Source organism: Myxine glutinosa, chromosome 12 (assembly GCF_964187855.1).
Source record: "Myxine glutinosa chromosome 12, kmMyxGlut1.1, whole genome shotgun sequence".
NCBI classification, from domain to species: Eukaryota; Metazoa; Chordata; class Myxini; order Myxiniformes; family Myxinidae; genus Myxine; species Myxine glutinosa.
Genome location: NC_136272.1, coordinates 77,476,510 through 77,501,113, shown reverse-complemented (window position 1 = coordinate 77,501,113; position 24,604 = coordinate 77,476,510). Strand labels below are relative to the sequence as shown.

Here is a 24,604-nt window from a genome sequence, read left to right as displayed (position 1 = left end):
CGTGATAACTCGCTGCTCTCTGATTGGTTGAATCGTTTTTTGGACATAGCTCGGTAACTACTTGTCCGATTAATATGAAACCTTGAAAAGGCACATCCTCGGGTCCCCAGCAATATACCTGGCAAGTTTCAAGTATATCGGACCCGTGGTTGTCGAGAAACAGCGGTCACAGACAAACACACAGACATACACACATACACACACACACACACACACAGAGATTACTGGAATTATAGATAGATAAAGGTTCAGTGTACTGTATTTTACATGATAAAGGTTCAGTGTACTGTATTTTACATGATACAGGTTCAGTGTACGGTACTGTATTTTATATGATACAGGTTCAGTGTACTGTATTTTACATGATACACGTTCAATGTACTGTATTTTACATGATACAGTTTCAGTGTGCTGTATTTTACATGATACAGTTTCAGTGTGCTGTATTTTACATGATACAGGTTCAGTGTACTGTATTTTACATGATACAGGTTCAGTGTACTGTATTTTACATGATACAGGTTCAGTGTACTGTATTTTACATGATACAGGTTCAGTGTTCTGTATTTTACATGATACAGGTTCAGTGTGCTGTATTTTACATGATACAGGTTCCTTGTGCTGTATTTTACATGATACAGGTTCCTTGTGCTGTATTTTACATGATACAGGTTCAGTGTGCTGTATTTTACATGATACAGATTCAGTGTACTGTATTTTACATGATACAGGTTCAGTGTACTGTATTTTACATGATACAGGTTCAGTGTACTGTATTTTACATGATACAGGTTCAGTGTGCTGTATTTTACATGATACAGGTTCAGTGTGCTGTGTTTTACATGATACAGATTCAGTGTACTGTATTTTACATGATACAGGTTCAGTGTACTGTATTTTACATGATACAGGTTCAGTGTACTGTATTTTACATGATACAGGTTCAGTGTGCTGTATTTTACATGATACAGGTTCAGTGTGCTGTATTTTACATGATACAGGTTCAGTGTGCTGTATTTTACATGATACAGATTCAGTGTACTGTATTTTACATGATACAGGTTCAGTGTACTGTATTTTACATGATACAGGTTAAGTGTACTGTATTTTACATGATACAGATTCAGTGTGCTGTATTTTACATGATATAGGTTCAGTGTACTGTATTTTACATGATACAGGTTCAGTGTGCTGTATATTACATGATACAGGTTCAGTGTACTGTATTTTACGTGATACAGGTTCAGTGTACTGTATTTTACATGATGCAGGTTCAGTGTTCTGTATTTTACATGATACAGGTTCAGTGTACTGTATTTTACATGATACAGGTTCAGTGTACTGTATTTTACATGATGCAGGTTCAGTGTACTGTATTTTACATGATACAGGTTCAGTGTGCTGTACTTTACATGATACAGGTTCAGTGTGCTGTATTTTACATGATACAGGTTAAGTGTACTGTATTTTACATGATACAGGTTAAGTGTACTGTATTTTACATGATACAGATTCAGTGTACTGTATTTTACATGATACAGGTTCAGTGTACTGTATTTTACATGATACAGATTCAGTGGACTGTATTTTACATGATAGATTCAGTGTACTGTATTTTATATGATACAGGTTAAGTGTACTGTATTTTATATGATACAGATTCAGTGTACTGTATTTTACATGATACAGGTTCAGTGTACTGTATTTTACATGATACAGATTCAGTGGACTGTATTTTACATGATAGATTCAGTGTACTGTATTTCACATGATAAAGGTTCAGTGTACTGTATTTTACATGATAAAGGTTCAGTGTACTGTATTTTACATGATAAAGGTTCAGTGTACTGTATTTTACATGATAAAGGTTCAGTGTACTGTATTTTACTTGATAAAGGTTCAGTGTACTGTATTTTACATGATAAAGGTTCAGTGTACTGTATTTTACATGATAAAGGTTCAGTGTACTGTATTTTACATGATAAAGGTTCAGTGTACTGTATTTTACATGATAAAGGTTCAGTGTACTGTATTTTACATGATAAAGGTTCAGTGGACTGTATTTTAAATGATAGATTCAGTGTACTGTATTTTACATGATAAAGGTTCAGTGTACTGTATTTTACATGATAAAGGTTCAGTGTACTGTATTTTACATGATAAAGGTTCAGTGTACTGTATTTTACATGATAAAGGTTCAGTGTACTGTATTTTACATGATAAAGGTTCAGTGTACTGTATTTTACATGATAAAGGTTCAGTGTACCGTAAAATGGGATGAATAGGGACAGCAAGGTGAATCGGGACACAAACTGAAAAAAGTTCGGAAACTTTTTTCGCTGAAAATTGATAACCATACTGATTTGTTGATATTTGTGTTGAAAGTGTTCTCTTGTTTTTTTAAAAAGCAACTTATACTCCCTATTAACCCCATATATGGGTTAAATAGGAATAAATAGGATTTTTACGGCTGTCCCTATTCACTCCGTTTTACGGGTGAATAGGGACAGTCACTAATACAAAAAAATAATAATCAAGAAACAATCCTGAGTTTCCAACTTATTGCTAAATTGATATCTCGGATGGATGCACATAATATGCGCCCATAATATAAACCACGGTGCCAATGAAAAAAAATATGGGATAAAAAATTTCTCCAAACTGTCCCTGTTTCTGGATTATTATTTTTTTGTATTAGTGACTGTCCCTATTCACCCGTAAAACGGCCATAAAAATCCTATTTATTCCTATTTAACCCATATATGGGGTTAATAGGGACTATAAGTTGATTTTTTTTTTAAAACAAGAGAACACTTTCAAGCCAAATATCAACAAATCAGTATGGTTATCAATTTTCAGCGAAAAAAGTTTCCGAACTTTTTTCAGTTTGTGTCCCTATTCACCTTGCTGTCCCTATGCACCCCATTTCACGGTACTGTATTTTACATGATGCAGGTTCAGTGTACTGTATTTTACATCATTGTGTCACAAGTGATGGACAGGAAAAATCCGTAAAAACATAAATCAGGATTTTTCAGAAAACTTGAGGACAATGGCCTCCCTGAAATCACCCCGAGGGATGTTTGGCATACACAGCACACTTACTAAGCATGGATTGGGAAGAGCGAACAGCCATGGGAATCAAACCCACAGCAGTCATTATGGAGAAAGAACAAAGTCTTTAACTCGACGAAAGAGCGAGCTCACTGGACAAGTAAATTGATGGATAAAGTTAATTAACTTTGGATACACCACAGTGGGACAAATGACCTCCTTGGATATCCTTGTACATCCTTTCAACCCAGGTTAGATGCGTCGTGCAGTCGCCAAACGTGTGTCATAGGATGAAAACAGGCCATTCATTCGATGTTTAAAAAAAGGTGACGATGATTCTAAATTCAACGATGTCCAAGCATTAGGAGCTCGAAATTGAAAGTGAAAAAAGAAAAAACAAGTCCAATTAACAGAGCTGATGGTGGAATTACCAAAAACACTTGATGATGATCAAATTAGATCATGGATGAATGTGACATCCCGACATCCCCTCCAACTCCGCATTACCCACTTCATCCAACCAAGTAAAATCTTGCTTGAAAACATAAACAAGGTCACAGGTTGTGAAAAAAACAACCGAAACAAACTTAAACAGTGAAAATGTTTTGTATTAGAGTTTATAACATTTCATGAGGAAAGCTGTCCTGCATTTAGTGGGAAATCGTTCGGAACATCAATACGTGTGGGAATCTGAATGGCAAAGCTTCCATCAAATTGTCAAATCAGATTTTTCACTTAACTTCCAACTGTCATGAAAAATGAAACAAAAGGCAACATTCAAAAACGGAGGACTTCCTCCATCTGCAAGAATTCTGCAAATAATGAGGGAAAACAATCATCAGAGCAAATGCTTCCAGAAAAGTTGTGCAGTACAGTCACATGGCTGGAAGATAGGCTGGAGGTACGCACGCTCACACCTGGGCTGTCGAGCTGGGGTTCAAATCCCGACACAGCTATAAACGAAGGCAATGGCAGCTGGGAAGGCAATGGCAGCTGGGAAGGCAATGGCAAACCACTCAGCATCACCCGTGATAATAGAAAACCTGTAGAATACAGGTGGAGGTGGCAGACATGGTGGGAGTAACTGAAAGATGGTGGTGCAAGAATGAAATGATATTTAACCATGTGTATGAGAATCCGCTTTGGTTGGACAAGGATACTCAATGGAAAACAACACCGATAGTCGAAGGCTGCGTTTGCATGTCCTCGAGAGCCGGGGAATGACACACGTGTAGACGCAACACCTGTTCCTTGAGAGCCGAGTAATCATTCCCTGGAAAAAAAAGGTAGGGTAACTCCTCGGCTCTTGGGGAGAAAGATGTCGCCAGGGGGCAAACCGCAGATTACTCCACCGTACGTGTACGGGTTATACACTCCGAATCTGGTACGTGAAACAGGCATACTGTTTATAGCAGAGGTGGTCATGGTACAAACGAAAATGTATATCAGTGTGCTGTATTTATATATTTTTACATGATACTGTATTTTACATGATAGAGGTTCAGTGCACTGTATTTTACATGATACAGGTTGACATGATACAGGTTCAGTGCACTGTATTTTACATGATACAGGTTCAGTGTACTGTATTTTACATGATACAGGTTCAGTGTACTGTATTTTACACGATACAGGTTCAGTGTACTGTATTTTACACGATACAGGTTCAGTGTACTGTATTTTACATGATGCTGTATTTTACATGATACAGGTTCAGTGTACTGTATTTTACATGATACAAGTTCAGTGTACTGTATTTTACATGATACAGGTTCAGTGTACTGTATTATTGTTTTACATTTTTTTGTATACAAGATTGAGGCTCGTGTAAGAGCTGACATTAATCACCCAAAAAATCAAACAGACACATAAAACATATTGTCGCGCAACTCCAGTTAACAAGAGTCGCGGATAGCCTAAACGGTCTTATTCGGAGGCACAACCCAAACACGGATTTTACCATGTGTCGCACGGGAGGGAGAAGGAAAATGGAGGCTGCGGAAGCACTTAACTGCGAAATGGCGATCCTGTCAGGGAAATCAACTCAAGCGGGCTCAGGTGTACAGGGAATTTAAAAATAATATAAGGGTTTATTAACAAGGATGGTGGGACAGGAAAACCGCGATGATAATCAACTAATGGCCTAAGTTGGGACGTCCCCACACGACAGATCTCAACCACAGACGAGGGAATATGAATACGAAAATAACACGTCTCGTCGTGTACAGTGTAACGCGGAGCTCGTGCCTTATCTGTCTGTAGTCTTGTATGGTTTGCCATCTAACACAGCTCAGTTCGGCGTCCCATGCGGCCCTATCCGACCGCCTCCGAGCACCACCAGGCCTTGCTCCAAGCTCCGATCGTTTGCACACGAGGTAGGCCCCGCTCCAAGCTCCGATCCTCTCACCGCCCACGAGGTCCATGCACCATGCATCCAACGCAGGCCCGCGAGCTCCACACAAGGTCGACCCTCAACTCGAGCACGAACACAGAACGACGAAGAACGGCAAAAAGGGGAAGAGAGCGCAAGTCCACTGCACGCCAATTGCCGCTTCGAGCCAAGTCCAAGCCAACGAAGCAACTCTCTCACAACTCTCTGCCTGTGCAAACTCAACTCTTGGCCAACTCCTCTGTTTGCCAACTCACTCACTCTCCGAATCTCCTGCCGCCCCTCGTATCACTCCGTGGCCGCGACGTCAGCCTTGGCGCGCTGCCAACCAATCAGTCCCTTCCACCGAACCTCCCAGCTTCGCTCAGGCCCACGCCCACCGCACCTCCCAACCTCGCTCCCTACTCCGTGGTCATAGCGCGTGCTATTCGAGGTGGATAGGCCCGCCAGAGGTGTAGGTGGCGGCGGCCATTATCGGCGGTGTCCCGGCCTGGTTTCTTTGCCTGCCCGTCTTCAAAAGTCATGTCAGGGAAGGGATTTAGTGTTGCACTAAAGGTCCTAACTAAATGTCTAAGTGGTGTGCAGTGCCAAAAGGGACAAAGGTTTGGCTAACCAGGTGAGGACACACAGGGGCGCTACTCTTTAATCCCTAACTCTACTTAACACACGAACCTCCTGGTAGGTTCACAAGTATACTCCTTACCCGACAAAACGCCTACACATGAAAATTATTACAAGGTCAGATTCCTTACCGCGACAGACGAAGCAAGTTACCTATTCAGATCTATCTGCCCTACATATCACTACCCTGCCAGACATAACAATATAATAAGGGGAGCGGTAGACAAGATGGGGAGAGAGGGGGAAGCACATTCCATTGAGCTGTGGATGAAAGCCTTATATGTGGTGAGGAGCTCAGGTGTGCCAAGGAAGGACTTCACACGACGGAGGATGCCCAGTCAGCAACTGGCTTTGGAGGCCAAATTGGAAATGTGGTTTTCCCAGGAAAGATCTTCTTCCTCTATATCGCACCTCTATATTTCTGAAACTTCGCACCTCTATATCTCTGAAACCAGTACATGGAAAAAATTTAGACCTGGCTCATTGTCAACTACTCCCCATGGTGAATAAGATATGTTGATGGTGATGTCATCGGTGCCTTAATGATGACGTCATAATTCGACAAGTACAACGCTTGGTCTGATCAGTATGAATAAAACAAAAATTCCTATGCAACTGTTAGTCTGATGGACACGAATATTTCAGAATATGTGCGGCGACTGTATAAATTTTAAATGATAATTATAACGTCAAAGGTCACGTGGTACAGACGCCATCTATGAAAAAATCGAAAAAAGTTGCACCTCTACATCTCCGAAACCACTCAATGGAAAAAATTTAAACATGCCTCATTGTCAAGTACTCTCGGGAATAAGATATGTTAATGATGATGTTGTGGCGGACACGAAAGCTCACTGGCGTGAGGGCATCATTCCACGCACCAAGTGGGCGGCGGCCACGCCAGAGGGGTAGGCGTGGCCGCGGGATATACACCGGGCGCGCAGCCCGGAGCGCGCCAGTGCTACAGTTGAGCTCGTTTAATAAAGACTCTTAAACTCACCGCGTTGTCCGCTTCCTTCTTGTTGTACAAGCAAGCGCGCGTAGCACCGCGCTTCATTGGTGACTCCGACGTTCTGGTCAGCCGTCGCTGACCACCCGAATACGCCATCGCAATGGCAAACAACGCGGTCCAAATGAAACTCCCCGAGTTCTGGGAGACGCAAGCCGAAGTCTGGTTCCTGCAGGCAGAAGCCCAGTTCCGACTTTGAGGCATCACGGTGGACGAGACCAGGTACTGCCATGTGGTCGCTTCCCTCGGGCCCGGCACGGCCGCTCGCGTCGTGTCGGTCCTGAGGAGCCCACCGGCCGACGGCAGCTACGAGGCGATCAAGCATCTCCTCCTTGCCACGTTCGGCCTCACGGTGGACGCGTGGGCCGACCGCCTCCTGGACCTCCCCGAGCTCGGTGACACGCGACCGTCGGTCCGCATGGACCATATGCTGTCATTGATGGGCGACGAAACCCCGAACGCTCTTTTCCGGGCGTTATTTTGACGCTAGCTGCCGGCACGAGTCCGCCTCGCATTGGCCGGTTCTGTGACGACGGAACCCCGAGCGCTCGCTGCCGAGGCCGACAGGTTCTTCGCGGCTTTGGACGCGCAGGCGAGTTTTGGCGCGGCCGTCGTGCATCCTGAGGCTGACCCTGATGCTGATGCACCACACCTCGGGGATCCCGAGGCTGACGCACGCCGCGTGGCCGCCGCCACGCCACGCCCACCACCACCGTGAAAACCGCGGCCTTCGCCGCAAACCTGGTGCCATTTCCACGCCAGGTTTGGCCACAAGGCGAGGACTTGTTGCCCGCCGTGCTCCTTCGGCAAGTCGGGAAACTACAAAGCCGGCGCTCGGTAGCGGCCCTGAGCGTCGGCCATTCCGGCAGCCTTCTTTTTATAACGGACACCTTGTCCGGGCACCGTTTCCTATGTGATACGGGGGCAGAGGTGAGCGTTATCCCTGCCTCTTCGTCCGACAAGCACACCGCGGGCCAGGGCCCCGCGTTGCTTGCCGCGAACGGAACACCCATACGCACATTCGGGAAGCGCTGCCTCTCCTTGCGGTTCGGAAGGCAACGCTTCGAGTGGACGTTCGTCACCGCTAGTGTCCCCATGGCACTGCTCGGTGCGGACTTCCTCTGTGCACACGGGTTGTTGGTAGATGTGAAGACCAGACGTCTCGTCCAGGCTGAAATGTTCAGCTTGCTTGCTTGCGCGCTGAGCAGCTCGTTGAGCGGCTCACTGAGCGGCTCGCCAAGCAGCTTGCTGAGCGGTTCGGTCCCGGCGAGGTTAGTTTGTACGCTTCCGGCAGCGGACGACTTCACCCGCCTCCTCGCCAGCTTCCCGGCCCTTACGCGGCCCACCTTCTCGGTGGGGGCCGTCAAGCACGGGGTGGAACACCACATCCCCACCGCCGGGCCACCGGTCTACGCCCGGACACGCCTCCTCGAGCCGACGAAGCTCGCGGTGGCTAAAGCGGCGTTCGCTACGCTGGAGCGGCTCAGCATCGTGCGGCACTCCGAGAGTGCTTGGGCGTCGCTGCTTCACATCGTGCCAAAGCCCGGCGGGGGATGGCGACCGTGCGGGGACTAATGGCGCCTCAACGACGCCACCACCCCCGACCGCTACCCCGTCCCCCACATCCAGGACTTCTCCGCCCGGTTGGCGGGCATGTCCTTCTTTTCGAAGGTGGACCTCATACGCGGCTACCATCAGGTCCCAGTCAGGCCGGAGGACATCCCGAAGACGGCGGTCATCACGCCGTTCGGACTGTTCGAATTTCTTCGGATGCCCTTCGGTTTGAAGAATGCGGCTCAGGCGTTCCAGCGACTCATGGACAGCGTCTTGCGCGACTTGGATTTCGTGTACTTCTACCAGGACGACATCCTCGTCGCCAGCGCGTCCCGCGAAGAGCACCTTCATCACCTCCGCATGCTCTTCGAACGCCTGGGCCAGCATGGCCTCATCGTGAACCCCGCCAAGTGCCGGTTCGGCGTCGCCGACATCGATTTTTTGGGGCACCGCGTCACCAGGCACGGGGCCGTCCCCCTACCGGCCAAGGTGGAGGTGGTGAAGGGGTTTCCGCGCCCCCGCACGATCAAGGGGCTCCAGGAGTTCCTGGGCATGGTAAACTTTTACCACCGTTTCCTGCCCCGCATCGCCCAGCTCCTGCGCCCCTTGCACGAGGCCCTCCGAGGGAAGCCGGGCAAAGGTGACGTTACCTGGACCGAGCAGATGGACGCGGCGTTCGCTGGCGCGAAGCTCGCCTTGGCTAACGCCACCATGCTTGCGCACCCGGCGCCCGATGCACCGATCGCCCTCACCACCGATGCCTCGGACTACGCGGTGGGCGCGGTGCACGAGCAATGGGTGCGTGGTGCTTGGCAACCGCTGGCGTTCTTCAGCCGGCAGCTTCGCCCGCCCGAACGCCGCTATTGTACCTTCGACAGCGAGTTGCTCTGGCTTCACCTGGCGGTCAGGCACTTCCGCCATCTGCTCGAGGGCCGTGCGTTCACGGCCTTCGTCGACCACAAGCCACTGGTCTTCGCGATGGGCAAGGTCGCCGAGCCGTGGTCGGCCCGGCAGCAGCGTCACCTCTCGGCCGTGTCCGAGTGCACGGCGGACATCCGGCACGTCGCGGGGAAGGACAACCCGGTGGCGGATTGCCTTTCCCGGTCCGTCACCCACGCAGTCCACCTTGGCATCGACTATGCCCGGATGGCGGCGGACCAGGCCGCCGACCCCGGCGTCACGCCGCCTTGCGGACCGCCGTCACGGGCCTCCGCGTCACCGAGGTGCCGTTCGACGGCGCGGCCCTCTTGTGCGACGTCTCCCTCGGGCGGCCTCGCCCCATCGTGCCCGCGGGCTGGCAGCGCCAGGTTTTTGACGCTATCCACGGCCTGTCCCACCCGGGCACGAAGGCCTCCCAGAGGTTGGTCGCTGACAAGTTTGTCTGGCATGGCCTCCGGAAGGCCGTCCGCGGCTGGACCAGGACATCCCTCGCGTGCCAACGCGCGAAGGTGCACCGGCACACCCAGGCCCCATTGGCCCCGTTCACGGTGCCGGAACGAAGGTTCGACCACGTCCACGTGGACCTGGTGGGACCTAAGCCCCCCTCGCGGGGTTTCACCCATGTCCTGATGATGGTGGACCGCACCACCCGGTGGCCAGAGGCCGTGCCTTTGGCGGCGACGACGGCGGCGGACGTCGCACAGGCGTTCATCGCCACCTGGGTCGCCCGGTTCGGCGCCCCCTCGGACATATCGTCCGACCGCGGCCCCCAGTTCACCTCGGAGCTCTGGGGGGCGGTCGCGCGGGGGCTCGGGGTCCAGCTGCACCGATCCACGGCCTACCACCCCCAGGCCAACGGCCTGTGCGAGCGGTTCCACCGCTCGTTGAAGGCCGCGCTCCGGGCCACCCTCCGCGACGGCGGCTGGGTCGACAGGCTCCCCTGGGTCCTGCTGGGCCTCCGGACGGCGCCCAAGGACGACCTGCGCGCATCCGCGGCGGAGTTGGTCTTCGGACAACCGCTGCGGGTGCTGGGCCAGTTCCTCCCCGACCCCACGGCACCATGGTCCGCGGCGCAGGAGCGCTCCGCGCTGCAGGAGACAGCCCGGAGGTTCGCCCCGGTGCCGACGGCGCACCACGGGCACCCGCCTACGCACATCGCCCCGGAGCTTCGCACCGCGGAGTACGTCTTCGTTCGGCACGACGCCCACCGGACACCACTGCGGCCCCCGTACGACGGGCCTTTCCACGTGCTGGAGGCCGGGGTGAAACACTTCACCTTGGACATCGGCGGTACTCCCGACCGTGTCTCGGTGGATCGCCTCAAACCGGCCCACCTCGACGTGGACCACCCACCGCCGGTGGCTCGGCCCCCGCGTCGGGGCCGCCCCCCTGCCGGCGGACCCCCGGCACCGCCCAGGCCCGCCGGCATGCCGCCCCCCGGTCCTGCACCCATCCCGGGTGCAGCCGGAGGCATCCCAGCTGGCATCCCTGCACCCCGGATGCCACCGGTCGCCAGAGGGCGCTTCGGCCGGGTCATCCATTTGCCCCGCAAACTGGCCCTCCAGGTGCGCGGGAATTCTGGGGGGGGGCGCGTGTGGCGGACACGAAAGCTCACTGGCGTGAAGGCATCATTCCACGCACCAAGTGCACGGCGGCCACGCCCGAGGGGTAGGCGTGGCCGCGGGATATACACCGGGCGCGCAGCCCGGAGCGCGCCAGTGCTACAGTTGAGCTCGTTTAATAAAGACTCTTAAACTCACCGCGTTGTCCGCTTCCTTCTTGTTGTACAAGCAAGCGCGCGTAGCACCGCGCTTCAATGTCATCGATGCCTTCGTTATGAGGTCATAATTTGACAAGTACAACACTTATCAGATCATTGTGAATTTTTTTCACAGCAACTGTTGGTCTGATAGGCACGAAATTTTCGCCATAGGAACGCCTCCTCCTGTAGAATATTTTAATAATAATCATGACGTCGTAGGTCATGTTGTACAGGCGCTATCTTGGAAAAACCGAAAAATGTTGCACCTCTATCTCCAAAACCGCTGCATGGAAAAAAGTTAAACATGGATCATTGTAAAGAACTCCATATGGGGAATAGTTGTTGCTAACGATGACGTCAGTGGTGCCATAATTATGATGTCATAATTCGACAGGGACAACGCTTAGTCTGATGAGTTTGAAATGTATTGAGCGTGATCTATGCAACAATTATATTAGAGAATATAAATTTATGATGGCATCGCTCACGTGGTCTGGTCGTCATATTGTATCAAAGAAAAAAATGTTCAAAAACAGAAGAGTTGGTTCTCAACAAGTTGACTGCGCAGGGTAAGTATTCTATGAATACCATCTAGTTTCCTCAAAGGAATCCAGCTCTTCCAACAAGAAATTGATCCAAAGCATACGGCAGATGTGGTGAAATAATATACTGATGGTACAGAGGGATCATCGCATGGCCTGTACAAAGTCCAGATATGAACGTTATTGAGATTGTATGGACTTTACAAAACTGAAGATGGAAAATGGGAATCCAGTAGTACTTGCTCTAATGTGGGTAGATACAAGAGATCGGGAACGTTATTCCTCATCCGCACGTTGATTATCCGTGCGGTAGCACAAGAGCATGGTGTAACACTCTCTCGAAAGCAAAAGCTCATCAACAAAATCCAAGCGCATTTTCCAACTGGTTTGCTTTTTTTATTGGTAATTATACATGATAATCTATTGTACCATCAATAAACCAACCATCTCGTTACAATTACTCTGTTGACGTCTCCTATACGTGGACTACTTGTCGCTTCCATAATTATTTCCAACACTATTTGTAGGAAAACGACTGAGAAATAAATTCAACTTCGGTGAATTTCCCCGATGATTTCTCCAGAGGCGGTGATAGTTTGTTGCCCGTGATTCCTTGTTTTTATCGACACACTCCAGGCCGGTTAGTAAGCTACACGAACAGCAAAACAGACAAGGAAATCCAAATAAAATGTGTTGACAGTGGTGCGTGGAGAGCAAATTGTGCCACTGAATACGCAACTAGTTATAAGTACAATGGTAAGAATGCGGAAAATGAAAAGCAGGTAAATGTGAGGATTGATAAAGCGGAGGAAGTACAGGAGAAAAATGATGAGATGAAAACTGGAAACACGCAAAAGTGACAACAGCAAGTAAGAGCAAACAAAGACAATGATCAGCAAAGGGAAATAAAACGTAACAAGATTTTTGGAAAGGTCACACATCTTTTTTTGTACACATGACCGAGGCTCGTGGAAGAGCGAGAGCAGAATGGAAGGGAACAAAAAATGGAAAAGAGGAAACTCCAACAGCAGAGTAGAAGTGAGAGTGACATCAAGGTGAAGGGGAAAAGAATATATGAGGGTGAACAAGTTCCACACAAGTTTTTTTTTTTGTTTTTTTTTGTATACTGAATCGAGGCTCCTGAAAGAGCTGACAACCGCGAGGGAAAGATAGCACAGGGGGACCACGAGGGAAAGACAGCACAGGGGGACCACAAGGGAAAGACAGCACAGGGGGACCACGAGGGAAAGACAGCACAGGGGGACCACGAGGGAAAGACAGCACAGGGGGACCGCGAGGGAAAGACAGCACAGGGGGACCGCGAGGGAAAGACAGCACAGGGGGACCGCGAGGGAAAGACAGCACAGGGGGACCGCGAGGGAAAGACAGCACAGGGGGACCGCGAGGGAAAGACAGCACAGGGGGACCGCGAGGGAAAGACAGCACAGGGGGACCGCGAGGGAAAGGCAGCACAGGGGGACCGCGAGGGAAAGACAGCACAGGGGGACCGCGAGGGAAAGACAGTACAGGGGGACCGCGAGGGAAAGACAGCACAGGGGGACCACGAGGGAAAGACAGCACAGGGGGACCGCGAGGGAAAGACAGCACAGGGGGACCGCGAGGGAAAGACAGTACAGGGGGACCGCGAGGGAAAGACAGTACAGGGGGACCGCGAGGGAAAGACAGTACAGGGGGACCGTGAGGGAAAGACAGCAAGTTGAATGAAACACAGCAAGAAGAGGACGGGGAAGGTGGAGATGAAGGAACAAAACAACCGACAAGAAACAAACAAAAAGCGGTGAGGGAGAGGGAAAAAAAAATCACAATAACCTGGAAAAAGGGAGTTATCTGTTGAATGGCAGCCGAAAAAAGTTAACCACCTGATGTGTTTGAAATAAAAAATCTGAGCCAACAAAATAACAGGGACCATTGATGCTCATGGAGGAAAGTTTGTAAAGAACAAGAAGGTGCCACAATGTGTAGATGCATGAGCAATATCCAAGAATAAAACTCTTACCTGCAGTTGTCTCTGATGCAAAGCAATCCAAATTTGCTGACTTGGAAAAAACAACATGTCCAAGTCACTCTGGTGGTGATGAGAGCGAAGCCCAAGGTGATTGACAGGGATAAGAACATTGTGAAGTGATCACATGCGATAGTGACTGCAATACTTAATCATCATCATACAAAAATACCCAATTTGGTCTGTGTGTGTATGTGTGTGTGTGTGTGTGTGTGTGTGTGTGTGTGTGTGTGTGTGTGTGTGTGTGTGTGTGTGTGTGTGTGTGTGTGTGTGTGTGTGTGTTTTTTTGACCACAATACATTCCGTCGTTACTTATCCAATGTCAAGCAAACTCGGCAGAAGGACTAAGGATCACACAATGGAGGTTATAACGACTTAATTTGCCCCTCTCCCCAAGGGGGTTTTCCTCCTTGGGTGAAATCTGTGTTAAGATAGCTAATTGTGCCATTTTTCCAAGGCTGCATCGAATAACAAAATTAACTAGACTAGGGCATGCCCGTACGTGGGTGCCCGTTCGGAAAAACATTCCAAACCGCGTGGCAGTAACGACCACAGAACCCCCCCCCCTCTATTTACATGAAATGGTTTGGTCCATTCGCAAAGCCAAAGCGAACGACCACAGAACCCCCCCCCCCCCCCCTCTATTTACATGAATGGTTTGGTCCATTCGCAAAGCCAAAGCGAACGGCGAACGGCTAAATCGCCAATCGCCATAGCTCGGTAACTACTTCTCCGATTAATATGAAACCTTGAAAAGGCACATCCTCAGGTCCCCAGCAATATACGTGCCCGTACGTGGCGTACCCGTAACCGTACCGTACCCGGTACCGTACCCGTACCCGTGACGTGCCCGTAATGAATATGTACAAAATATAAATATGTATGTACTACAATCGATCGTACCTTACAACAATCAACACAGATTGCAACGTCAAATAAATGAATACGCTCTCAAATGTGCCGTCCGAGGCAGCGTCTGCTCGCCACGTTCAGCGTCACTATGACTATCCGTAAGTCCGGAAGTGACGTCCTCATTTGACTGTCCGGAAGGTCGCAAATCGCAGTTACGATGAATCGCAAATTAGTTTTAATTAGTTTTAAAACATAGTTTAACGGCAACATAGTTTTCCAACGTGAAATAAATGAATACGCTCTCAAATGTGCCATCCGAGGCAGAGTCTGTTCGCCACGTTCGGCACACGTGATAGCTCGCTGCTCTCTGATTGGTTGAATCGTTTTTTGGACATAGCTCGGTAACTACTTCTGCGATTAATTTAAAACCTTGAAAAGGCACATCCTCGGGTCCCCAGCAATATACCTGGCAAGTTTCAAGTATATCGGACCGGTAGTTGTCGAGAAACAGCGGTCACAGACAAACATACATACAAACATACAAACATACAAACATACAAACATACAAACATACAAACATACAAACATACACACAGAGATTGCTGGAATTATAGATAGATGGTATTCATAGAATACTTACCCTGCGCAGTGAACTTGGTGTGAGCCAACTCTTCTGTTTTTGAACATTTTTTTTTGATCCAATATGGCTGCCAGACCACGTGAGCGATGACATCATAAATTTATATTCTCTAATATAATTGTTGCATAGATCATGCTCAATAAATTTCAAACTGATCAGACTAAGCGTTGTCCCTGTCCAATGATGACGTCATAATTATTAGGCTGGGCCAAATCAGGGGTGATTTTCAATTTTTCATACTACAAGGTTGTAATTTACCTAAAAGTTGTGGCTGGGTAACAGAAACAAAACCATGAAATGTATTTTCAAAAATATTGACGTCTTACGGTAAAACAGCCCGTTACCATAGCAACCGTTACAGACGACTCAAAAAATTCCTAAAATCGATGATTTCTCAGGCTGTGTGTGACCCCCAGAGTTGATTCTGGTACCAAAAGATTCAGAATTGAAAGCCAAGGATGATTGGATAGCTTAACAATGTCTGTGACACAATTCAATACAACTTTTATCCCAAAAACTCATTTTTATCTCAAATTTAAGGCATTTGTTTGAAAAAAAAAAGGAAAATTTTGCTTTTTAATCATAGGATAATCATTAATCAGAGCTATAGTCAAATTAAATGTACTTTAAATTAACTTTTGTCATTGATTAAGCTTTTTTGTCTCAAATTTAAGGTCTGACATTGAACATTGATAACAAAATAAAAAACCTAGTCCCAATTGTAATCAATGGAGGCCAATGACTTCTTAGTCACAACCTCAGTGGATGTTGCCAGTCCATGCAGCTTCTCCCTGACGCCCTTCACAACCCTGTATAGAGCCTGGAGCTGCGCCTCAGATTTGGGGGCCTTGTTAGTGTTCAAATCTGTGGCGAGTCCAAGTGTCCGCTCTGCTGCGTCATTGACAACTGGGAGTTTGGCCACAACTTCCTTGCCATGACGATAGCTGTCTGAGGTGGGCCACTGTGCAACGGGGAGCTTGACAAAACTGGAGTCAATACCCAAGAGTTCAAACATGCTCCAAGAGTCGTAACCAACAAAGTCTTTGAGGGCTTTACTCCCCAATTGCTGTGAGGCTGGCATCTCCTGTATCATGTTATGTGCAGTCCCATGGTACCTGAGCATAGCCCTTCTCATAATCTGCTTGTCAGATGACGTTCTGTCCGAGAAGAGTGCCAAAGAGACCAATCTCTCTGAGAGGTACCACAAATGGTTTTGTAGCTTCTCTCGGGCCACAGTCACAAAGGACAGAAATTTGGCAGGCCACTTTGTTGGATTCTTTGCGATACTGGCCTCAGCCTTGAGGAGGTTCTTCATCAGGTACATGTCGTTAGATGGTGCATCTGCAGCACTGGTACATGTCAACCACGCTTTAGTGTAGAAGACTGACATGAATGCAGCGAGACTGGTTATGTCTTCCAGCTCTTCGGGTGTGTAGATATCTCCCAGCTGCCAACGGAAGAGTGCCACCTTTATAGTGTATAAAGTCTTGCTCATCCAACGGGCGTGGTGGAATGCCCCAGGAGCTTTGATAGTGATGGTCCTCATACCATCAGGGACAGTCCCTCCAAGAAACAGCAGTGTGAGGTGTGCCAGCTCCAGGTAGTCGTGTCGAAGAGTCTCCTTTGTGCTATTGTCCATCCACGTCTGAAGGAAGGTGATGGTGGCATGTACATGGCCAGCCAGCTCTCTCTGTTGAGCAGACACCTTGACCAATGTGTAGTTGCCCTGGTCCAATTCACTCCAAGTGTTGAGCAGTCGCTTGAACAGCTGTTCATTAGGTCCTGTGGTGGGGCCATACACTATTGAGCAAACGCCCCTCCAACCAATTCGTGGATGTGGTGCCGACACGCCAGTTGCAGAAGACTCCTGCCAAACTCAGTCTCCAGTCTTACTACGACTCCACTCTTGACCCCAGAGTTCACTGCCGTTGTATCGAAGACAAGAGCGCCTATCCTTGATGTGTGCAAGAGCGCCTTGAACGCCCTGATGAATGGTTACAGTAACAACCGAAAGCAGGCATTAAAATGAATGATTGTAAGCTGCTTTTGTTAACTTTTTTTTATTGAAATGAAGATGGCCAAATTTAAACAACGTTATAACAGTTATAAAAACTGGACAATGCAAGGTTGTAAAAGACAATTTAAAGTAAATTTAATCTGATTAATGGTTATCCTATGATTAAAAAGCAAAATTTTCAATTTTTTTCCATAAATATGCTTGAAATTTCAGACAAAAATCAGTTTTTTGGATAAAAGTGGTATTGAATTGTGTCACAGACATTGTTAAGCTATCCATTCATCCTTGGCTTTCAATTCTGCATCTTTTGGTACCAGAATCAACTCTGGGGGTCAAACACAGCTTGAGAAATCGTCAATTTAGGCATTTTTTGAGTCGTCTGTAACTGTTGCTATGGTAACGGGCTGTCTGACCGTAAAACGTCAATATTTTTGAATTTTGTTTTCATGATTTTGTTCCTGATACTCACTCACAACTTTTAGGTAAATTACATTGAATTAGGAAAATCACCTCCGATTTGGCCCAGCCTAATAATTATGGCACAAATGACGTCAACATTAACAACACCTATTCCCCATATGGTTATTTACAATGAGCCATGTTTAAATTTTTTCCGTAGAGCGGTTTCGGAGACATAGAGGTGCAACTTTTTTTCGATTTTTCCAAGATGGCGCCAGTACCACGTGACGTATGACGTCAAAATTATCATTTTAAAAATTCCACAGAAGGAGCCGCTCATATGCTGAAAATTTCGTGCCAATCGGACTAACAGTTGCAACGGATTTTTTTTTTCATACTGTTCAGATCAAGCGTTGTACTTGTCGAATTATGACGTCATAATTAAGGTACCGATGACATCATCATCAACTTATCTTATTCCCAATGGGGAGTACTTGACAATGAGCCATGTTTCCATTTTTTCCATTAAGTGGTTTGGGAGATTTTGAGGTGTAACCTTTTTCCAAGATGGTGTCCGTACCAAGTGACATATGACGTCATATCTTATTATAAAAGAGAAAACGTATATGGTTATGTCGTTACGTATGGCGTTATGTTTACATGCGACGAAAACGTCTTCTTCTTCAAATCAAATTAACCCTCTTCATTAACCCTCTTAATTAACCCTCTTAATTGCGTTAAGACTGCTGAGACCCCTCAGACCTTTGACGACCCTTTAATTCCCCCAAGACCCTTCAGACCAACAAGACCCCTGAAGACCCAAAATACCCTGAAGACCCCCAAGACCCAAAACACCCCAAATACCCAAAACACCCCGAAGACCCAAAACACCCCTAAGACCCAAAACACCCCGAAGACCCAAAACACCCCGAAGACACAAAACACCCCGAAGACCCAAAACACCACGAAGACCCAAAACACCCCGAAGACCCAAAACACCCCAAAGACCCAAAACACCCCGAAGACCCAAAACACCCCGAAGACCCAAAACACCCCGAAGACCCAAAACACCCCGAAGGCCCAAAACACCCCGAATGCCCAAAACACCCCGAATGCCCAAAACACCCCGAAGGCCCAAAACACCCCGAAGGCCCAAAACACCCCGAAGGCCCAAAACACCCCGAAGGCCCAAAACACCCCGAAGACCCAAAACACCCCGAAGACCCAAAACACCCCGAAGTCCCAAAACACCCCGAAGTCCCAAAACACCCCGAAGACCCAAAACACCCCGAAGACCCAAAACACCCCGAAGACCCAAAACACCCCGAAGACCCAAAACACCCCGAAGACCCAAAAGATGACGAAGACCCAAAACACCCCTAAAACCCAAAACACCCCGAAGACCCAAAACACCCCGAAGACCCAAAACACCTCAAAGACCCAAAATACTCTGAAAGGCCCAGATGATCCAAAAGACCCTGAAGACCGAAATGGCGCCAAAGACCTGGAAGACCCAAAATACCCCGAAGACCCAAAACATCCCAAAGACCCAAAACACCCCGAAGACCCAAAACACCCTGAAGACCCAAAACATCCTGAAGACCCAAATGGCCCTGAAGACCCAAAACACCCCAGAGACCCAAAACACCCTGAAGACCCAAAACACCCCGAAGACCCAAAAAACCTGGAAGACCCAAAAGACCCAGAATACCCAAAAGACCCGGAAGACCCAAAAGATCCAAAAACACCTTGAAACCACCAAAGACCCTTAAATACCCTGAATAACCCAAATACCCCAGAGACTCTTAAAGACCCAGAGGAAACGAAAAGCCCCTGAAGACACTGAATGCCCAAAAGACCCTGAAGACCCAAAACACCCCAAAGACCCAAAATACCCTTAAAGGCCCAGAGGATCCAAAAGACCCTGAAGACAGACCCAAATGGCCCTGAAGACCCAAAACACCATGAAGACACAAAAGACCCCAAAGACACCAAAATGGTCAAAGATGCCTATCCCTTTGAAACGACGTGTGGTGAGGCACGGGGAGCATGCCGAGTAACGCCAGTAATTAAGAATAAAAGAATTCTGCAGGCGGAGGCGCTCCTATGGTAAAATTTCGTGTCAATTGGACCAACGGTTGCCGAGAAAATGAATTTAAAATATGCAGACACGGCACACGTACAGCACACGGCACACATACGGTACACATACAGCACACGTATGCAGATGAATGCTTAACCATGCTTTCCGCTTCGCAAGCGCAAGGTAATAACTAGATGGTAATCATAGAATACTTACCCTGCGCAGTCAACTTGTTGCGAGCCAACTCTTGTTTTTGAACATTTTTTTTCTTTGATCCAATATGCCTGCCAGACCACGTGAGCGACGACATCATAAATTTATATTCTCTAATATAATTGTTGCATAGATCACGCTCAATACTTTTCAAACTGATAAGAAGCGTTGTCCCTGTCGAATTATGACATCATAATTATGGCACCAATGACGTCATCGTTAACGTCATCGTTAACGACGTTAACGACCTATTCCCCATATGGAGTTCTTTACAATGAGCCATGTTTCAATTTTTTCCATGCAACGGTTTTGGAGATATAGAGGTGCAACATTTTTCGGTTTTTTTCAAGATAGTGCCTGTACCACATGACCTATGACGTCATGATTATCATTAAAATATTCTAAAGGAGGAGGCGCTCCTATGGTGAAAATTTAGTGTCCATCAGACCAACAGTTGATGAAAAAAAATTAATGATCGGATGGACAAGTGTTGTATTTGTCAAATTATGATGTCATAACGAAGGCACTGATGACATCATCATTAACATATCTTATTCCCCATGGGGAGTAGTTGACAATGAGCCAGGTCTCAATTTTTTCCATGGAGTGGTTTCAGAGATATAGAGGTGCGAAGTTTTTCCAAGATGGCGCCTGTACCACGTGACCTATGACGTCATAACAATCACCAAAATATTCTACAGGAGGAGGCCCTCCTATGGTGAGGTCCTGCTAACCTATCAATTTTATCCCAGCCTCCAACACTTTGGTCTAACACACCTGGATCATTAATGATGTCACTGCTTTCAGTGTCTACCTGCCCTCACACAAAATTCACGCTTAAATTTTGCATCTAACCCTTAGATTACCCATGCCAATTTTGCCACAATTCATTATTTCCACCAAAGAAGGGTGCTTCTCCATAATACTTGCCAGCCGAGCATGGCCCCATATGCTTGGCTCGTTACAAATTCCCTATTCATCCCATGGCTCTCTTCCCAAGCTGAGAGTCCACAAATCACAGCGGCACATCTGTGGAAGACCATGCTCTTACCATCATGTTCCACTGATGCCCCGATGGTTGTCCGGTGGGCTATACTCATTCCTGTCCATGCGGTTTGACCCGCATCCATAGACCAGCACAGCATGGCAGGTCAACACATGCTGACTGTCACAGAGTCTCAGGAAGAGGCTGTCAGGCCGCATGCCTGGGCGGTAACTACAGGGACAAAAACGATACATAGCAGGATATCTCAAAAAGTGGTGGACAGATGATTTTGATGAAATGCGATTCTGTATTGTGATTTTCTGGTCTACTCTGGGATACAAAACGTAAACTGTTCACCTGGTGGAGGTATGCTCTCTGAGTGCCGTTCTAGTTATTGCTGTCTCTCACGGTGGATATAGTCTCCTGCGCATTTAAAAGGCCTGTCATCTGTAAACATGCGTTTGTCTGGCAGGACATCAGCAGATCATAACAGATGAACATCCAATGAGTGAGCTGGTCATGCTTTGATGAGGAGTCAAGGAAAATAATTCATAAACTCCTTCACTTTTCTGAGACCAGAAAGAGTAATATATGCCACTGCGGCTAGTGCCGTATGGATCCTGTCAAAAAGCATCCTGTCTGCTGTAGACGCAGCCGGACAATTGCATATTCTAAAATGATCTGCTTTGCGAAGGCCTACCCAAACCCAGAGGTAATTGTCCGGTTTCTGTTTCTCAGATGTCCTTGTGTGAAACATGGCCAAGATAGTGTGTGGCTGACATGTGGTTGTTCAGGGTTCCTGGCACGTTCCTGGTTGTTCAACATTAAAGGAGTTTAAAATCGATATTAAAGCCCCCCCGTGGTAAAGGGAGATGGTGAGAACTGGAGTTGCTGCTCCGCACAGCCCTGAGATATTCACATCCTCTTGGAAAAAAAAAATCACTGAAAATGGGTGATTCAAAAATCTCGATTCATGATTAATTTTCACATAACTTTTTTAAATTTTGTTATTTACTGCTTCAAATTAAATGTTTCAACGGCTCACGCTGTCGTATTGTCATGATCAGCACACTCCATCTTTGCCTGGAATCACCGACTCCAGAGAGACAATGAAATCTCTCTTAGGGACCTTCGCTCGCGGTAATAGAGTGCATCTGAATAGAGATGAAGTTATTTTGCTCAGAAATATATCCTACCCACTGACATTCCCAAAGAACACCAATATGCAAAATTGTCATAGTAAAAGAAAAAAAATCGTAAAATTAAGATATATATCTTCAGAGGAGAGAACGCAATTAAAATTCCACAAGTGTCTGTGCGTTTCTGCATATGTCATACCTAAATAACACAGACACAAATTGAATTGGCCCACGCTCCCCCATATGCGGATTCCTGGTCTACACAACATACTTGCCAACCGTTTGAAGACACAAAGCAGGTTAATAAAAAGGTGGAGAAGTAGCCATCAATTGTCTCCTCCGACCTCCCTCTCTCTTTTTTTTTTTTTTTTTTAATGTATACAAGATCGAGGCTCGTGAAAGAGCTAACATTAATCACACAAAAAATCAAACAGACACATAAAACATATAATAAGGGGAGCGGTAGACAAGATGGGGAGAGAGGGGGAAGCACACAAACACAACATTTGAGAGCAGGGAGATCTGTGGGAGGGAGAGGGCTTGGGGGGATGTGGGAGAGGTATAAAACATATGGACACTGCAAGGACTTCCAGGAAAGAAGTTGGTGTCCCTTCGCCTTGTTCTTCCTTCAAGTGCTTCTCTGCCAGGTATCCCTCTCCCTGCTCTTGGTATGTTGACGATTTCCACTGTGCTCTAGCTGTTCCCTGAGCCTCGACTTTGTATGCACAAAATTTCACGATCACTGAACCGGTCTTTTTGAGTGCCTGGGCCTTTGATGTATCTTTTTCAGTACCGAGGTGCCTCGTGCTGACATTGTTTATACGAGTAGGAGATAGTTCTGTATTGTAATTGTGGATGACGTGGTGATAAAGTACAAAGAGCTGGAATGCACACGCGGTAATCTGATATACTGTGCAGGAACACGGCGCGATATCCAATGTGACAACGCGAAAACCTTCCGACCGTGGAATGTGAAATGTGATTGCGATGGGGGAATAAAATATAAAAAAACCCCGTTCCCTCGGGTCACGAGCGAAGGTCAAACGCCATTAAGCAACCCGGCTGCTAATGGTTCCTGACAATGCAATGTGGCGAGCAATACCTCGCCGGAATCGCAGCCCCGACCACTCTCCTTGCCTTATCGGCAGCTGCGCAGACACTGCGGGCCGAACCTGCCTGCGCTTCACATCCCGTTTAGACCTCTGGCAGCGTGTGGCAGGCCCACCAAAATTAGCCTGACAGAAACAATTACCGGAGCACCCCCCCCCCCCCCCCCCGGCGAATTTAAGTCGTCCCGGCTGACGCAGTGACAAGTGTGTGCAGTGTGGGACCGCACACCACCGCGCACGAATGGGAATGCGCTGCAGTTGTCAATAAGTTATCGGTTAGGTGCGCAAAACATTATCCACCAGAAATGTATAGAACGACAGGGCAGCACCCTCACTGGCACCATTCGGGGCCGAGCTGCCGATGGGGGAGTCTCATCCGAGTCTGCTCCAAGGACCGTGTTGACAGCATCGCTTTGGCAGGCAAGGATCGGCCATCTGCCACTGAAACCGATTATTCCCACAATAAAGACAACACTCCTCGAAGCAATTTTTATCTCAAATCCAGTAGTTGGCAATGCACCAATGATCATAAATCTGATCAAGAAGAATCCCAGAGTTAAACAAAAAGGGCAAATACAATGCGAGGCACATACGCTGAGCTTTCATATGCTTCCTCCATTTAGGGCCCGTGTGGGTCTGATGCCATTTCTCAAGTGTACAAACTCTTCTGTATTTTAAGCCCTCCAGCACAAGCTCAGGTCCCTTCAAGAAAACACCACGAACGCTATCCCGAAGTCCATGGGAGTTAGTTTAATGCGTTACGTGGTTTGACGATGGAAGAAAAAGCAGCATGCAGATAGGAAATGGGTGCCTTGGAGACCGGAGTCAAATAATGTTTCGAGGAACGATCGCTGAATGTATTGTGAATCTGTGCAGCCAATGGAACTCGTTTTGTTACATTGTACCTGTAGCGTGCATCTACCGGTATTAATGGCCTAGCTCTCTGCGACTGTGCAACTGTGTTTGCGGAAATAACAGAGCAGCAATTCCAAGTATAATTAGAAAGTGCAATGTGGCCAACTGACAAATCCCATGGAGGTGATCGAACCAGGAATTCGAGTGGGAATGAAGCAGACAAGGAACCACGAGAAGGACCTGTTTCGCAAAAGATATACTTACTTCATTATTCACAATCGAAATTTGTTATGTACACGGACCATTCTTCTGAAAAGGGGAAAAAGGAAAATGAAAAGATCAATAAAACAAATGACCATGCCTTTAAATCGAACAAATGTAAGACATCCCACACGAGGCAATAAACAAGTTATATGTGC

General features: G+C 47.5%; 1 protein-coding gene across 2 annotated transcripts in view; it reads right to left on the bottom strand.

The window, feature by feature from the left end:
* LOC144888355 (uncharacterized) overlaps window positions 1-23,737 on the bottom strand; it is a 69,999-nt gene extending 46,262 nt beyond the window's left edge. The window contains exons 1-2 of one of the 2 annotated variants that reach the window (XM_078766042.1): window positions 23,631-23,737; window positions 3,972-4,097 (exon numbers count right to left, since the gene is read on the bottom strand). The gene's annotated coding sequence lies outside the window, so the exon portion shown is untranslated. Of the gene's footprint in view, window positions 1-3,971; window positions 4,098-23,630 lie in introns of those variants that run through there. The other variant, XR_013620947.1, reaches the window with a different exon arrangement.
* Between the last annotated feature and the right edge of the window lie 867 nt (window positions 23,738-24,604).